This window comes from Halichoeres trimaculatus, unplaced genomic scaffold, assembly GCF_033239565.1.
Source record: "Halichoeres trimaculatus isolate MK-OKI-2021-1 unplaced genomic scaffold, fHalTri1.1 fHalTri1_scaffold_129, whole genome shotgun sequence".
Lineage (NCBI taxonomy): Eukaryota > Metazoa > Chordata > Actinopteri > Labriformes > Labridae > Halichoeres > Halichoeres trimaculatus.
This window is the reverse complement of record NW_027437308.1, coordinates 1-18,326: the sequence shown is the minus strand read 5'-3', so window position 1 is coordinate 18,326 and position 18,326 is coordinate 1. Positions and strand designations below refer to the sequence as shown.

The 18,326-nt window shown below is 39.5% G+C and overlaps 1 long non-coding RNA gene across 1 annotated transcript; it reads right to left on the bottom strand.

The window, feature by feature from the left end:
• Positions 1 to 2,951: 2,951 nt before the first annotated feature.
• On the bottom strand, positions 2,952 to 13,872 carry LOC141787049 (uncharacterized). Its single transcript, XR_012598016.1, has 4 exons — positions 13,834 to 13,872; positions 13,619 to 13,724; positions 6,787 to 7,003; positions 2,952 to 6,288 (listed from the first exon to the last, which is right to left on the bottom strand). It is a non-coding gene; the product is annotated as an uncharacterized LOC141787049 (long non-coding RNA).
• Between the last annotated feature and the right edge of the window lie 4,454 nt (positions 13,873 to 18,326).

The following is an 18,326-nucleotide window of genomic DNA, read 5'->3' as shown; positions in this document are numbered from 1 at the left end:
GTGGCGATGACGGCTTCACCTGTTAGGAATGTGTCTAAATTCGTATTTTAAGTAACAGTTTTTGCATAAATCCCATTTTAAGGCCTAGTAGGTTGCAGTTTTTATTGTTTTTATCAATGTGTTTTATGCCAAAGTTCACATTGCAATTTGCGATGAGCATATCAGTTGGTGTCTATTTATTCATTCATTTATTCATCATTTACTATGTAATTAATTGTCCTGATAATATGAAATAAATTATGTTGCCACATCGATAGTTGTTTAACAATAAAAATTAATGACTATCCCTTTGTAGCTGGACTGGCCCAACTTACCCGATAAGCGTCCCATTTTACCTGATCAGCTGACCCATTTTACCTGAACTCTGCTTGTGTAAAAAAGTTGGCACAGCTGACCAATCAAGACCTGTAGGGCCTAAAAAAAAATACTGCATAATTCCAACACAAAATGTAAAGAAAACAACCATTATTATTAGCCATAAAACCACATTTTAATAGAATGCATTGTTTTTTGTAAATGCCTGAAGCTATTTACCAAGAAGTGGCCCAATTTAGCTGATGTCACCCTACATTGTGACCACAAGATGGCAGCATGTGACTACAAGTGAAATCACTGCAAAAACATGTCTTCATCTTCAGTATTCAGGCTGAACAATATTGAATTAAAGATACACCACCCACCCACCAAACCCAGTTATGAAATTAATGGTACAGGCGTAATTTTAGTATGTTCTGTCTTGATGTGCGCGCTGCACAGGATCTCACGTGTTCACCTCTGCTTTATTGTTCCAACGGTGGCACAGCAGCAGCCTTTGGTTTTCTCTTCAAGCCTCTCAAACCTTTTCTGAAGATTTTCTGAGTTTCCTATCTCTCATTTACCTGCAGGAGGCCTTGTCTCCATTGTAACTCCACATCACTCATCCTTCCTTGCTGGACATGACTGACCCGTTTTCTTGAGCTCCATGTCATTTAAATCCTCTTCACCTTTGGCTGCTATAGAAATACAAAAGAAAAACAATTCCCACCCTGATCATTCATCAGTGTTTACAGATGCACGTTTTCTGTATATAAAGTCAGCGCAAGCAGAAGTGCCCCTGTCACTCTGTGGTTTACATTTGCTTTAAATTTCATCCTGATCAGTTTGCGGAGTCTGATATGATGATCAGTGCGGTGCTTACGCTGAGTTCACTCGTGCATATTACACTGCAGCTGATCGCTGTTCCTTCTCCCGCTCCCCCAGGAGTCACCTTTCTGCTCTCTTTGGGATGGAAGTTATAGTTTTGCTGTTTTCCTCTCATTCTTTAAAAATCAGCAGAGGAGTTTTCCTCCAGCTTTCAGAGATCAAACCTGAAAGCCTTCATGCCACTCTGTACCTCTGTGCAGGGGCGTGTCCAGACTTTCAGACTGGGGGGCGCAAACATATAAATTATTACCATTTGTCTTGACTCACTACTTTAACTATGAGTAACTATGGTTGTATAACTATTATAACCCAGTGTATGATTTTAGAATAAAATGTACTGTGCATCAGCCTGTCTAATAAATTAAAAAAGACTTTTTTTCAAGCCCAGATAAAAAGATAGAGCTGACTGTAAACTGTGCCATTAGATAAGGCTAAACTATGTTTGTGTTAAATTGATAATTAATCTATAAAGGTTTTAAGATGTAGTATGTTTTTATGTATTTAGCAGTCGGGGGTGGGCCGCGAAAATGTCTGAGACTTAAAAGTGGGCCCTGAGTTGGAAAAGGTTGGGAACCACTGAGTTAGAGCATCCTGTCTCTTATGAAACTCCTGAGCGCAGTGAGTGTGTGTTGAAATTTTCAGTTTGCAAACCAAAAGCAATTCAATGATACTTGTTCAGTAAACAGCAGTGACTGCATGCAGAGTATCTAATCCTAAAGAGTAAATTAATACAAGACCACATCTCTAACAAAGACATCAAAATTATGAGTGCTTTGCATTATGTTGAAGAGATATAGTGTACTTTATAGTGGACGTGAGAGATTAAGTGTTGGTGAACGATAACCATGTGTGAATGATACAGCATTCATTTACAGAAGTCAGTGCTTCAGAGTAAGGGGGCCCCCAAATGAAATTTGCCTAGGGCCTCATACTCACTTGGGCCCTGTTGTATTATTTGGTTGCAAAGGGAAACTGATATCATGGAACCAAAAATATGGCTCCAATATTGTGCAGATCTACTACTCATGCTTAGCTAAAGGGGTGATTCAGATAAATGTTAGGGAAGAAAAAAGCATTTCAAACAGGAATAAAGATATCGCCTCATCTTAGAAATAGAATGGACCTTCAGAAGTCTAAAAGAGTACCAAGTGTAACACAGATCAGTAGCTATATACACACTATGTAGTCTTGTGTGTATATACAGGAATTTTTTGGGAAAATTGTTTCAAAGTGTGCTTTTTAACAAGGATTGGAGAATGGACCCTTGTATGCCTTCTGTTGGGGTTAAAATCAAGAACACCTATAATGAAAAACTGTGGAATGTTGACCTATGCTGCAAGAAAGTTTGTAACTTAAATGGATTTCAGAAAAGACACCAACCCTCTCAAGAATGGCACAAAGTTACATTTGCACTGCTTCCCATAGATTATTTGACATATCGCACCAAAAAGGAAAATTGGAACATTTCATCATACATGGACTCCCTTTCTTGATTATGTGGGACCGAGAATGTGTATGGTATTCTGGCAGATGCATCCTAGACTGAAGGGGGTTCGCTAAAAGAGAAGGAGAGGTTCTGTTGTCTGTATCAGTTCATTCCCCATATTTATCTATGTTTATTGTGTGTAAGTTTTGTCATGTTCATCTGTGCTGTGCCTGTATACAAGTTTGGGGGATTGTGTTGATTGTGTGGGAGAGAATAGAACAGAAAATAATAGAATAGAACTTTATTGTCATTGTAACATGTACAACGAAATTGAAATCACGGCAGCAATCAAGAAAACAAAAGTAAGAAAGTGCAAAAAGGTCCATAATAGATGATGACAGCTTGTCCATCATTCTCCAGTTCAACCAGTTCAACCAGACTCCACCTCCACAGGGTCCAGGACTGAGCTTCTTCAGTCATGCTCCATCTCTGTCTCCTGTATCCTGTCTGCTCACAGCAGGTGAAGCTCTTCCAACATGGCGTTGGTGTCTGATGTTAGCTTCGTTAGCCATGTTTGTGAATAGCATGATGTGACTCTGCCCTCTGGTTTTCCCTCTATTGCTGGGTTAGCATAGCTAGCTCGTCCATCTTATTGGAGATAGATCCTACGTCCCCAATAACAATGGATGGAAAGACAGGTCCAAATCGTCACTTCTTAGCTCACACCTGAGGACCAGCATGTCGTCCTCACCTCCTTCTCCTCACCTTGTGGGAAGACATCAGGCCTTACACCAGTTAGCATTGACATGCTACAGACTGCTAACAGCTGAGTTCACATGTAAACAACGTGGCCATGGTTACATGTAGGATCTCCAGACAAACACAGGAGCAAAAATAGTAAAAATATCACTGAAGCCACAAAAAGTTTTGTGTCCATGACCAACAAATGAGCCAAACAAAGAAATGATCTACTCCAAATACAAAAATTACGAAAAAGAGACAAAAAAAAAAAAGACAAAAAATGGACAAAAAAAGAGAGAGCTGCTGCAAAAGGCAGCCATAGCCAACAGGGCGGCGCCTAGCTCTGTGTTTCTGACTGTATGATGATCCATAATAGGAATACTTGAGTCCAGATCAATGTGAGAGGATGACAAATGCCCACATTAAAAGTTATGTGGGTGATTTAATCAGTTATTATGTGAGTAAAGCAGGGTCACATTATCTGATGGCTACGCTGTTGTCTCCTTACAGCATGTTCTTAAATAGTTGTTTTTTTAAATTATAGCCACAACACTCATTTTAAATTTTTACTCATTTATTGAACATGTTTAGAGGGATTACATTATATGACGATCGTGAAGATAAGTATAGATGAACTAAAACGTAAATTTAAAAGGATTTGTACATGTATCTCATGAGAGAGCAGGCACAGCGAACTACATATTTGAAACAGTTCATATAGACTTTTACATAAAATGTAGCTCTTAGCAAACGTAGATTATAGTATACATTTCCTTTAAAAGTCGCCTGATCTAATGTAGGGTTTTTAGTTCCTGGGTTATGTAGCTGTATATACGATGGTTTCTCCTTTATCAGTAGGAAGCCATCACAAGCGGTGCTTACTCGTGGGTAGCAGATAAAGCAACATCAATCGACTGCTTTGTATAAATTACACACAATTTCTTCAGATTTTGCAAACATTTACCCCAGATGTATCTTTGAGTACGCCATTTATGTAACTCAACTTCTCCTCCTCTTTTTTGGACAATGCACACATAGTCAATGCCCGCCATCGCCCCCTGCGGTCACATATTCCGATGGTCACAGGTTTCAGTGCAGCACCGTTCAGACATCTAGCTGCATGCAATTATTTATTTCGTCCACTAGATGTCACAGTTGTGCCGTGTAGCACCGCTAAAGGAACAGAGGTACAAGGGAAATTTTAGAAGACAATTCATGTGTTTTACTGTCTTCTTACACTGAATAAATACTGGAAGAATTGTGAATATGTCAGCTCTCCCTCCATGTGCCAATCATCGCACGTTTCACAGACCTTGAAAACATTTTATTGCTCCATTCATCCCTTGTGGCAAGTGTTTGCAAGTTTAAATGAAGGTAAACTACCGGGATAGATTACAGATTAACTGCAGTGCGCATGTTTCGTTTCAACATAAAGTTGTCCTCTTTTTGCTCCTTTTAAGTTCTAGAGTTAATTTGATGAAAGAAAAAGAAGCATGGAGCTATTTTTTTCTAGGAGGAACTAAAAACGGGAATTTCTTCAGTGGCTTCTAATCAAACTTTCTCAATTCACACAAAAATTGCCCCTAGATGTGGACTATTTCCAGTTTGTTGTCAACCAGGAGATGCAACTTTTTAGAACATTTTCCAGCCAGGTTGAGATGCCGGAGAACATCACCCATGCTTTTACTGAGCTGTTAGCGCTGCACAAAGTCTGATCAATGAGACCAAGGAGTTGAAAATGCTGACATAGCACGGTGCATGTTCACTTTCAGGGGGTGTGGCAGGGGCAGTTTCCCGTCAGGAAAGAGGGTGCACAATCAATGGTATTTATGCATTTATTTATAATTTTCAGCAAAAAAAATCATCTATGGTAAAAAAACAAAACAAATGCACTGTGAGAATTTGAAGTTAATTGTACTTGTACTAGAACTTGTACTAGAACGCCTGTGGCGAGACGCAAGGATGGCTGTAACAAATGTGCACTATGAGAGTCTTCACAGCCTTGAAGATGAAGGTCTTCTAGATCCCTCTGATAGCATCCACCTCTTCTTTGTCCAGCATGTTTTCCTTCCGCATCTGCAAAGGGACCTGGGCCCTGTTCTACGAAGCAAGTTTAGCCTAGCGAGATAGCCTTGGAGCTACCTCGCTGAAGAGACCACAATCAAAATCAGTCAGAGAATATTGTGGGCTTTTGTTATGTTGAGGTCCCTCAAAGAATCGACCTTCAGTTCCAGTCACCATTTCAACATAAAAACAAAACAAAACAAAACAAAACAAAGCATTTACTGTGGTGCTCAAACAAAATAATTTGCATGTTTTTATAATTCTTCTAATTTGTACCAGCAGTAAATAAGACTTTAGACAGGAAAAGACAGGAAGAGAAGAGAAACAAAGTTTGCAGCATAACACACTTCTCAAGAATAGAAATCCTTCAGTAAGTGCATATCTTTTTTAACAGATGAAAGTTTAACATAGGATGGCCTCTTTTTTATTTTCATTTTTTTACAAACTCTCATTCAGTAGCTTAAAGATCATAAAATTGAACCCCTTTAAGACACATGGTTCTTAGGAGAATCATGGACAGGGGTCAGGGACACAGTTTTGTTAGAAAAGCCAGAACAATATGACTAAATAATTAAATCAATATCTAAGTCTTGATCTAATTTTCTGCTTGCTCTGTAAGACTCTGTGTAAGACTGAAAAAGTGTTGCTGGTGATTTACCAGTGACAATTTTTTTTCGGACGCCACCTGTGTCCACCCCTGTGGACACAGGTGGGTGACTCCAAAGAAGGTGACTGCCAGTGTAGCAGTGGGGGAATTTTTCTGCTGGCGTTACCACTGCAGAAGGCCTCTCTCAAGGATGTTTGTTGAGATCTGGATATGGAACTGCTTTTCAACATCAACTCCTCGACACATGGTTTCCAAGATATCATCAACACTGTCAAACAGTAAGCATAATCAGTAGATGTAAACTACTTGTGTTGAAAACAAATGCACAAGGATAACTTCATGTATTTACACACTAGATTTACGTTTTGATGACTTCTCCATTTTCCTGGCTCAAGGCATTTGCCTTACCCGTCTCAAAATGGTCTATTCCTCTACAAAAGTACAATAAGAATCTTGGTTGAAAAGAATAGCAAAAACGGGTAATGTAAGTTGCATCTTCAAGTAAAATAATCCCATATAATACATGTAGTATCTTCAGATATTTATGAAGAGAAGCACGCATTTACTTATTATTCGACTTAGCTTTTAACTTGGGGGGGGGGGGGGGAGACTTACAACAGGTTTTCTATCACAGCAACTTGTTTTTTAATCTTCTTCACTCTTCAGTGCTGTGTTTTGTAGATTATCTACAACACTAAATCAGTAATCAACTAATTTGCATAACAAGTCACTTGTATGTTACGGTTGCATTTTCTTAATATATCACCTCTTCATGGCCCATATCCCTGGACATGTCGGCATGCCTTTTTCCAAGACCAGCCTGGGCAAGGTCAAACTCTTCAGAAAGAGGTTGGGGTTGTCTCCGGATTCAGGTTTAACAGTTATCCATAGATGGTATCCATAGCTAAAAGGCCTCCGAATTTTTAGATGCTGTGCCATAGGTTTTCAAACTCTGTATCTTTTGCTTTCCAGAACAAGATTTCCTGTGAAAAAAAATGGGAGAGATCTGATTTTGAAATATAAAGTCCGAATTTGAAATATAAAAATACTGTTACCATACTATACTAAAAATACAAAAAAGAATTAAAACATGACACACACACACACACACACACACACACACACACACACACACACACACAGAGATAACCTGGGCCCATATTCACAAAGGTTCTCAGAGTCCTCTCAGAGAGCTCCTAACTAAAAATTCCTAGCAAGTAGTCTTAGCTTAAGAGTGATTCAGGAAGGTTGTAAGAGCAACTCTGAGCAAGGAGGAGACAGAAACTTTTATCTTAGGTTGTGTCCGAAATCATTCACTCATTCTCTACTCACTCCTCACTATATAGTGAATTAGATGTAGTGGACTACATCAGCTAAATTAAAACAACATTTCCAACACTACTCACTCACTCGCCAGCCGCTAACAGTGACGTAATTACACTCGCATCGCTCATGGACGGCTAGGGATTTACAGTAATTATTACTCTCAAACACTGCAAAACGTTTTTTATTTCAGTGATAACTAATGTTATACTTGGCGTATTTTCCGCAACAGCCAAATAGAATAACTTATTACACATTATTTATAAAATTCATATACCATATATTTGCACAGCAACTTATGCTATATTTGAGAATTACAAAGTCCGGTGAATGCATCATCCGCAATGAAAAATTTAGCGGCTAACGTCTGTGTTGTTTGTTTCTCTACTCGAAGTTGTGAGACACGTTTGTCCCAAAGTTTAGCAGAGAGCTTAGAGTCATTCTCTGACAGTTTTTAAAGATTTTTCATGTTATCAGTAATCACTAATCATGTAATCAGCCATTCCTTCAGTTTGAACTCATGATGGTATATATTGCTATTATAGTGAGCATCTCTAATACACTACTTTACAAAATGCATTGTGGGATACATTGAGTGGACTATATATTGAATGACTGTGCTTACTCAGAATTCGGACAATAAACATCGAATTATACTATGTATACAAAGCTGCTTAATTGCAACAAACACTAGTCAGAAATTGTTAGAAAAGAATATGTATATATATAATATAATAGAAGCTTATTTACATTGTACAACTGAACTCAGAATCTCCTACTGGGAACTCGGGGTTGGTGTGGGTGCTCTAACTTACAAGTCGGAAATTCCGACTTCGGGAGCTGTTCCTGTTGGCCGTTCCCACCGGGAACTCGCAAATTCTGACTTCCGAATACAAATGGAATGCAGCATAAAGTCGAAATGATGAGAATAAAATTGAAATTTCAAGATCAAAGTGGAAATGACTAGAATAAAGCTGAAAAACAAATTCAAGATCAAAGTCAAAATGACGGGAATAAAGTTGAAATGACAAGAATACAGTCAAAAAATAATTTGAGATCAAAGTCGAAAGGACGAGAAAAAAAGTCAAAATAACCTGCTCTGATGTTTACCGGCAGTACGCCGGTTACAGTCAGGTCCTCAACAGTCACAGACACAACTTACAGTAGTAACAGCTGCCATACAGGAGCCTAAAAGACAATCTTCGGAATCTGTGTTTGTGTGACAGGGTTGGTCTTTTATATTTTTATTGCATGTGGCGTTATATGAAGTGTGTGGGTAGGTAATGACTTTTCTGACTGGCCCTGAAGTACCCCCCCCTAAAACCAGCTCATTGGAGACCGGCGGGCAGGACTTCAGGACAGACACCTAAAAAGAGCAGCAGATAGCAGAGAGGGACGACAGTAGGACCGCAAGCAAAGCACGAGAAGCAACCCTGAAAAGACCCGATTGCTCTAGGAAGAAGAAGCAGCAGCCAGTTGTGGGCCTTTACGGTTTCCTGTGAAGAGAAGGAGGCTGATGTTGGGGAGTCACCGTGGAGTTGCCAAGGGGACCGTTGCTGTGAGGCACTGGCATTAGCTTTGAGGAGAAGCAACGTTGGATGCACCCCTCTCTGAGTTAAGTACCCTCACAGGACCTTTTTATATTGAACCTTGGACACGGTTATAATTGGGTCAAGGAACTTTTTAAACACAAAACACCAGTTTCATTCTTTTCTCTTTGTGGGTTTTAAGTGTTTTAAGGGGTTTAAGATCCTTTAGGGAGCTATTCTTTTATGCTAGTTCTTTTTTAGGATTTTACTCAGACACTTCTTTCTAGACCTGCAACCTGTCACAGAGCCATAATGTGTGTGTGTGTGTTTTTGTCAAAGATTTTCGTTATATTTTCTGTTATGTGTACAGGAAAGAAAAAGACATTTCAGGTACACAAAGCAGAACAATTTCGGAACAAAAACATTATATTCAATCACACTTATTCACACTACAAGAACTAAGAGACAAGACAACACACTCAATCAACATGGGGTATCAACAAGTGGACAAGTGGTATCGCAGAAATGAAGGGGAAGGGAAAGACAAGAGAAAAAGAAAGAAAAAGAGGAAAGGAGAAACATGCATTTAAGTATGTAATAATATTCAAATAATGAAAATAAATAAATAAATAAATAAGAAAATTAATAAATAAAGAAAGAAAGAAAATCAGCAAGTCAGTAGTTCATAGGTTTTCAGCCTCAATGACAGGGTATCTATATGAAGTAAAAAGGGTTGCCAGATTTCATGGGAGGTCTTAAGGGAACCTTTCAGGGAGAATCTGATTTTCTCAAGTCTCATGCAATGTAAAATTTCTTGAATACATCTGTTATGTGTAGGTGGGGATAAATGAGTCCATTTAAGAAGAATGAGCCTACTTGCTAGCAAGGTAGAAAAGTCAAAAATACAATATGAAAATTTTGACCAGCCAGAGGATGGAAACAGTCCAAAAAGAGCAATAAGAGGGTCGGCGTTCACAGTGCAGCCAAGGACTTTCCCTAATGTATCAAAAATGGTGCCCCAAAAATCAGTCAGTTTAGTGCATGACCAAAACATATGCATGTGCTCAGCTGGAGACAGTTTACACCTGTTACAGGAGTCGTCTCTATCTGGATAGATTTTGGCTAGTCTCACATTAGTGAAGTGTCTCCTGCGTAAAATCTTACATTGTAGAAGTTGTTGTCTGGCGCATATAGAAGAAGTATGAGCAAGGTTAAGTATGCGGTTCCTTTGTTTGTCGGAGATTGTGATTCTGGGGTCCTGGTCCCAAATAGCCCCGAGGGAGTGGAGGGAGGTGGGGTTTATTCTGAACATTGAGTTTTACAAGACTGAGGTCTGGGATTTATGGTTTACTTTGGTCAAAAGAAGGGAATCCATCAAGGTCTCTGGTCTCTTTATTTGACCAGGATTCAAAAGCTGAGTCGGAGCAGGATGGAAGAAATAAAAGGTTTTGATAAACTGGAGCAAGTTTCGATGAGGAATGTAGGCCAAATTGTTTCCTTAATTGACTCCAAATTTTCAAGGTCTCAGAAATAATGGCGTTCTGTGCTATTCGCTTGATTGGTGAAGGTAACTGTGAACAAATCACTGACCATAACGCAACGGGTGAGGAGGCTAGTTCCATGCAGGCCCATAGAGGGTGATTATTAGGAGCCATCTTAACATTCCAATAAAGGATTTGCTAATATTGCTAGCCCAGTAGTATCAGTAAAAATCAGGTGAGGCCAGACCCCAGAGAGATTTAGGAAGTTGGAGAGTTGATCTTTATTCTAGCTTATTTATTGCACCGTAAAAAAAGGAATTAATCAGCTGGCCAAGTGAAGAAAAAAAAGATTTGCAGATGAGCACTGGAACATGTTGAAAGATATAAAGAAAGCAGGGAAAAGTACCGTCATTATGATCAGGTTGATACGACCTGGTAAAGGTAAAGGGATAGTGGACCACCTGGTCAGATCTGATCTGCAGTGCTCAAGTAAAGGTTGAAAGTTTTTTGCAAAAATACTCAGAGAATGGTTTTGTTACAAGAACACCAAGATATTTTAATCCTTGGGTCGTTTTCCTAAAAGGAAAGAGAGCGAGAGGGAGGTTCTCTGCAGTGGAGTTAATTGGAAGGTACTCGCTTTTATGTAGGTTAATTTTTAGAGGTGTCCCAGTCCGATATTAATATCGGATATCGGTCCGATATCAGCAAAAAAAAACAAATATCGGTATCGTATCGGAATGCATCTAAAATCTCCGATATAAGCACTCTGATATAAGCAGTCCATTCCAGACTCCGCTCCTGCTGTTTTTATTTGATTTATTTAGGTTATTTTCTGGATTTTCTAATTTATTCTTTATTTTATTCAATTACTAGTATTTTTTCATGTTTAATGTTAAAATTTCTGTTACCCGTTGGTTAATAATAGATGGGTCAGTTTTTCCTCATACCTACTGTTGCTGACTGCTGTTCTTTGTTTGAATAAAATCACTGAATCAAGTCTTTTCTAACATGACAGACATACTACAAAATAAGTAATAAAAGTATGCATGTTTAATGCTGACATTGTATCGGATTAATATCGGTATCGGCCAATACTCAATGCTGCAGTATCGGTATCGTATCGGAAGTGAAAATGTAATATCGGGACATCCCTATTAATTCTATAGTCAGATAATTTCATAAATTGTTCTAGAATATCCAAGATAACAGGAAGTGATGAAGTTGGATCGGTGATGTAAAGCAGAAGGTCATCTGCATAAAGAAATAAGCCAAATCGAGAAAATCCCTTCAAATTTATCTTCATAACGAAGCCATACAGCTAAGGGCTTGACGGCTAGAGCAAGCAGAGATGGGGAAAGCAGGCATCTCTGACGAGTGCCCCAGGATAAAGGAAATGAATTAGATTTTATACCGTTAATATTAATCTTAGCCACAGGGGGAAATGTAAAGAAGCTTAATCCATGATATGAAGTTGGAGTCAAAACTGAATTTACTTAGAATATGGAACAAGTAGCTCCACTCGACCCGATTAAAAGCCTTTTCGGCGTCTAGAGATAGGATGATTTCAGCCGGGATGGAGTCTGAAGAAGAGCAGATGATGTTGAATAACCTTCTAGTATTACTGAAAAAGATTGTCGACCAGAGATGAAACTGGTCTGGTGCGGGTTCGTTAGCGTAGGGGTGACCTTCAGGAGACGAGTGGCGAGCACTTTGGACAATTTTTAGAGTCAACATTTAAGAGGGAGATGGGCCTATAGCTGCTGCAGTGGAGAGGATTTTTATCTTTCTTAAGTAACAAAGTTATTGACACTTCTGAGAATGTAGAAGGAAGTTTCCCTCTTGCAAACGCATCATTAAATACCCTTGCTAGGATGGGAGCTAGTTTGCTAGAAAAGGTTTTGAAAAATTCAGTGGAGTATCCGTCCAGGGGATTTGGAGCTTTGTAAAGACCCGATAGCTTCTTGGACCTCAGCAAATGTTATGGAGGCTCCTAGATTACTAAACACATTGTTGTCTACTTGAGGGAATGTAAAGTAGTCTAGGGGGTTTGGCTCTGACCAGTTGTGGAAGGAGATTTCGGACGAGTAGAGTGTTAAATAACAATTAGAGAAAGTATTAAAAATTTCCCTAGGATCTGTTGTAACTAACCCAGCTGGGGATGCTATGTTAGGTATGAGTTTAGAGGCAGTTGCAGAGCGGGCTTGATATGCTAATAGTTTGCCAGGTTTATCAACTTGTTCAAAGAAGCGTTGCTTTGTTTGTAAAAGCTGAATTTCAACTTTGCTGGTTGATAGCAATTCATATTGAGACTGTAGCTGTAATCTCTTTTTGTATAATGCAGCTGAGGGATTGGAGGCGTATTAGGCATCTAAAATACGGATTTTATCGGATAGTTCTGTCAACTTAGAAAGCTATGATTTTTTAGAATGGGAAACAAATAAGATGATCTGCCCGCGTAAATATGTTTTAAAAGAATCCCACAGTATATCACTGCTGATATCAGGCATGTCAATTATTGTAATTGTTAAAGAAGAAATTGATTTCCTCAATGAGAAATTCTTTAAATTTAGCTTCAGAGAGCAACTGTGACTTAAATTTCCAGAATTTGTGAGCAGGTCTGCAGAGGGAGAAAGTAATGTCTACTGATGCAAGGGCATGAACAGAGATGACTATACTATGATATTCACAGGCAACAGTACTGTGCAACAGTTTATTATCCAGTAGGAAGAAATCTATTTGTGAGAAGCTATGGTGCACATGAGAAAAGAAGGAAAATTCTTTGTTGTAAGGAAACCTAGTTCTCCAAGGGTCAGACAATCCCAAATGGTCTGTATGAAATTTTAAGGTGGTTGCTGATTTTGTTTGAGCGATATGTTTAGCAGATGATCTATCAAGTGTGGTGTCCTATACCAGATTAAAATCGCCCCAAACAATGATAAGGTGGTCTTAAAGATTAAGTGAAGAAGAAAAAAAAAAAAAGATACAAATTTTTCATCATTCCAAGTGGGAGCATACACTGAAGCCAGGACTACAGGGGTGGTTTGTCAGAGACTATAACAACACGTCCGTTAGGATCAGATATAGTAACAGAGGTTTCGAAGGAGTTGTATAACAATTGCAAGCACCCCTTACCCTCTCAGTAAACCCAGAGTGGAATAAGTGACCCATCCAAGCCCTTTTTACACAAGATATTTCAGAATTGCGAAGGTGAGTTTCTTGTAAGAAGCACAGATCTCCCCTTCAGGTGTTGCACGTGTGATATTACCTTGTTGACTTTGACGACATCATTCATTCCTTTGACATTCCATGAGACGAAACGAAGATTTCTACCAGACATCAAGATGGATTATTCGCAGAACTGGCTGACTGAGCTGTGAAAAGAGCAGAGAGAGAAAATGAAACAGAGAAAGAGAGCAGAAAAAAGAAAAACAAGGAGGAGGGATAACAAGATACAAGGAGAGACAAAACACACACACATACTTGTCATCAGTGGCGAATCGTGGCCCCAGCCACTGGGCCTCCAGTAGGACCATAGGACCACACGTGGCAATAAACAATAAAACAAAGAAATAAAAACAATAGCCAGAATCATGTGACATGGAAGTTTAGTATATTGATAGTTTTGTGGGATTACAAATTTATCATGTGCCTGAACACTGCAACACTTAACACAACTTCAAACAATTAAAAAAATTAAGATATAAAATTGTACAAAAAACAAAAACAGGGTTTCAAGTAATCCAGCAACCACACAGTCTTCTCCATTACTTTCCGCCATTTCTATTCACGTTCTGCCAACTAGATCTTCTCTTTTCTCCTCACTCATTCACAGCTACAGTTAGGCGTTTATCCATCAAAGTGATACTCTGGGATGGAACAAGTTGGGTCCTATCACAAGGTTTAGGGCAGAAATTACCCCTACAGCAGTGTTTTTGTGCAGCAGAAGCCCAGAGCACTCACACCAAACACCTCCTCCCTGCTCGTGTGCCGGTTTCTAGTGATGCTACAAGATGTGCCGAGGCTTCGAAGCGCGCATCGAGGCTTGCTTCATTAGGAGGAGGAGCCAAAAATGATGACGTCCAAAGCCTCGTTGCCCGACTGTACCACGTGACTGCTTTGGAAAGTGGTTCAGAGCTTACCGAGAGGTTTGACAGCAGCATAAGCCCATCAGGCTCCATTCCAGGTGATATTTTTTACTACTTTCTCCTGTGTTTGTCTGGAGATCCTACATGTAACCATGGCTGCATTGTTTACATGCGAAATTAGCTGTTAGCAGCCTGTAGCATGTAAATGCTAACTGGTGTAAGGCTTGATGATTTCCCTCGAGCTGAGGAGGAGGTGAGGACGACGTGCTGGTTCTCGGATGTGAGCTGGGAGGTGACGACGTGGACCTGTCCTTCCATCCATCGTTGTTGGGAACGTGGGATCTAGCTCCGGGGGATGGACGAGCTAGCTATGCTAACCCAGCGGCATCGTGCTGTTCACGGACGTGGCTGACGGAGCTGACATCGGAAGCCACATTGGAGGAGCTTCGCCTGCTGTGAGCAGACAGGATCCAGGAGACAGAGACTGAACAGACTGCTGGGGAGGCTCAGTCCTGGACCCTGTGGAGGTGGAGATTGGCTGGGCTGGAGAGTGGTGGACGGGCTGTCATCATCTAATTTCTTATGGACATTGTTGCACTTTCCATGCTCTTTCTTACTTTTGTTTTCTTAGATGCTGCGGTGACTCCTGAATTTCCCCTCGGGGATAAAGAAAGTATTTTCTATTCTATTCTATTCTATTCTATTCTATTCAAAATGTAGGCTTTTGATAGAGTTGATCAGTCACTTATAGTGTTGATACTAGAGTTGGGAAAGCAGTTTTAGTTTTCAAAATAAAAAAGAGTAAAATCTCCCCTGTACTGTATATTATATTATATTGCCCATATATAAGCATATTCAGTGCTCCCTAGTTCCACACTTTCACTGTGCTCTGCCTGTTTGAGCTCATGCAATTTTCCTAAAGCAACAGAAAAGCATTATTACACAACCTGCCATATCATTGATACTACCATTTATGGGGAATTTACACACAGAATATTAAAAAATGCTGTTTTATATGAACATGTGTTCATTTATGTAGAGAATTTATTTTGTTGAACATTTTTTTATTTTCATTTTTGTAATTAACAGTCGTTCCCAAGAGCAAAAATAGGCACAGAAGTTCAATCACACATTATGTGGTTAAGCTATAACTGCCTGTGATTGTGTGCCTGATCAGCAGGTGGTTTCGTGAGCACATGAAGCTTCGCGAGATGAACCCTTTCTCAAACCACTTGGGCTTAAGTGGTTCGATGCTTCATGAGGCTTCATCTCACCATCACCACCGGTTTCCTCTGCACTCAGACGGGGCCATCTTTTACTTGACCAAAAACACAAATAAACGGACTCCAACCGCAAAAATCTGATATCGGTCTGAATTCACGCTTTATTTAGAGAATTTTCAGCTTGTTACTTTCACATAAAAACACCACTAAATAAGGCTCTAGTTCTCATCGTGTCTCTTCGTCCTGGCAGACTACCTGCGTTTGTTTATATCTGGCACGCCGTGCGCGTGGACTGATAAACTAAGCGGCGAGAGCCTCGTAGCCAGCTGTGGCTCTGCAGCAGAGGTAGCGCCGTTTTACGACACGATGAGAACTAGAGCCTTATTTAGCGGTGTTTTTGTGTGAAAGTAACGCATTGAAAATTCTCTAAATAAAGCGTGAATGCAGACCAATATCAGATTTTTTTGGTGGGAGCCTGTTTATTTGTGTTTTTGGTCAAGTAAAATATGGCCCCCTCTGAGTGCAGAGGAGCAGGGGGGGGGGGTGTTTGGTAAGTATTCGCGAATGGACGGAAGATGACAGGAAATGATCCCACCCACACCTGAAATAAATATGATTGGCTAAGACAGCTGTCATTGTAAAATTGTGTCCACATTCCCTTGAGTTACACAGGCATTCGTTGCAGTTACTGAAGGCCCTGCCTGCCAGAATGTGTCGCTGATTTACCCAGATACCATCAAAAGGAAAATTGTGATTGGTCCATTTTTCATTTAGTTATATAAACCCATTGTTTGCCAGGACAAGTTTATAAAAATAATATAAAACTCATTACTATGATTTCATTGAGTAAAATAAATAAATAAAAAATAAATAAAGAAATAAAATAACTATTAAGGAATTCTTTTAATATTTTTATTAGGCCTTCACTGAATACCTTGAAAGGCCCAGAGGGTTCCCCTCTGCTTCTCATGCACTCAAAACAAAACAAAAGAATCCCTTGGGAAAACTAAACTTCTGTATCATACAAGATACAAGACTTTCTATTCCTACAACTCCATCTTACCCCTGCTCCCATTACAAAACAAGAAAACATACATGAAGAGAATTAACCCCTAAAACAAGGAATGGCAACTGCTCAACAGATTATGCAAAATAGAGCAGCACCTAAAGCACTAAAGTTTCCAGTATGTGAGTATTAAATGTTAAAATATTCAAAACATATAACTGGTGGTGGTCGGATTCACATTGGGTCACTAAGTTATCTCATTTATCACTACTAATGCACAGCTGCATAATTCAGGTCATTGCTGCCTTTCATATGGTTGTGGGGGCTCTGCACACTGTCGTTGCTGACACAAAGGTCGTCGGACCTCCGCACACTGTCACTTCTGTCACCAATGGTCATCGGACCTCTGCTCACTGTCACTGCTGACAAAAGGTCGTAGAACCTCTGCTTACTGTCATTGCTGACAAAAGGTCGTGGAACCTCTGCTTACTGTCATTGCTGACAAAAGGTTGTCGGACCTCTGCACACTGTCATTGCTCAGTTCCAAGGATGTCGGACTTCTCACCTCTGTCATTGCTCACATCATGGGTTGAGTTGCAATCATCATATTTCCTTTCTATCTTCACTTACCCCAATTATTTGTGTTATTTAACATTATTTCTATGCCTTCTCTTTGCTTTTATCTAGAATCATCAGACTCCCCCTAAGGTACGTATTCTTACGGGTGATAATCATAATTCATGCCATTGTACCCCCTACATTGATTATTTTGCTCAACGCTTGATGGGTTCTAACCGCCAAACTTCATTTGCATGCATTTATTCATTAAATCTGTTCATAACTTTTTCTGTTGTATAAGTCTCTCTTAATTGAACTACTGTCATATCTGAGGTGTGGCATTTTCTTCAATGTTACTCAGTGAATGATTTGACCTCTGCAATATATCAAGCCACCTGAAAGATCAAAACTTTATTAGAACACAGCATTGTCTTTCACACATGGTATGAATCATAGCAAAAAACAGATCTTAAAGAGTTCAAAACAGTCTGCATGATAGGCCTGGGCGATATATCGATTATACTGATTAATTCGAACTTTTTCTTGTGGACGATTTAAAAAATTTGAATTTGAATTTTTCTCCCCCGCTATTGTGCACCTTTTATACTGCAGCAAGCGCTGACTCCACGTGTGTGCAGCATGCTTTAACAGTTCACTAACGAAACAACAGAAACCTAAGTGTCATAAAATGTTCTTAAATATCTTTGACACCCAGCACCTTGACAGACACGTGTTCCTTATGGTCTGTATCAACAGCCCTAAGAGGTTAATATAAACTAGACCTCTCGTCAGTAAACGTTCAAATCCCTTTCCTCCAATCCTCTGTTTTCTATCAGTCACCTTTCAGGAGTTTGATTAAGATCTTTAACTCAAACATTTCCAAAGCTGGGACCCTTTCATGTTCACCTGCAGATAATTAATAATGTGACTGAGGCGCGTCAAACCTGCTGCTCTTCAAAGTTAATACTCTGATCATTTTGAAAATTAGATAGTAAAGAAATATACATTAGTTTTTCTCAGAACATCCCCACTCTACTGAAGAAAATCCTCTCTTATGGTGACATGGACGGATCATGATTTGTGAAAGTAGACTGCGGGGAA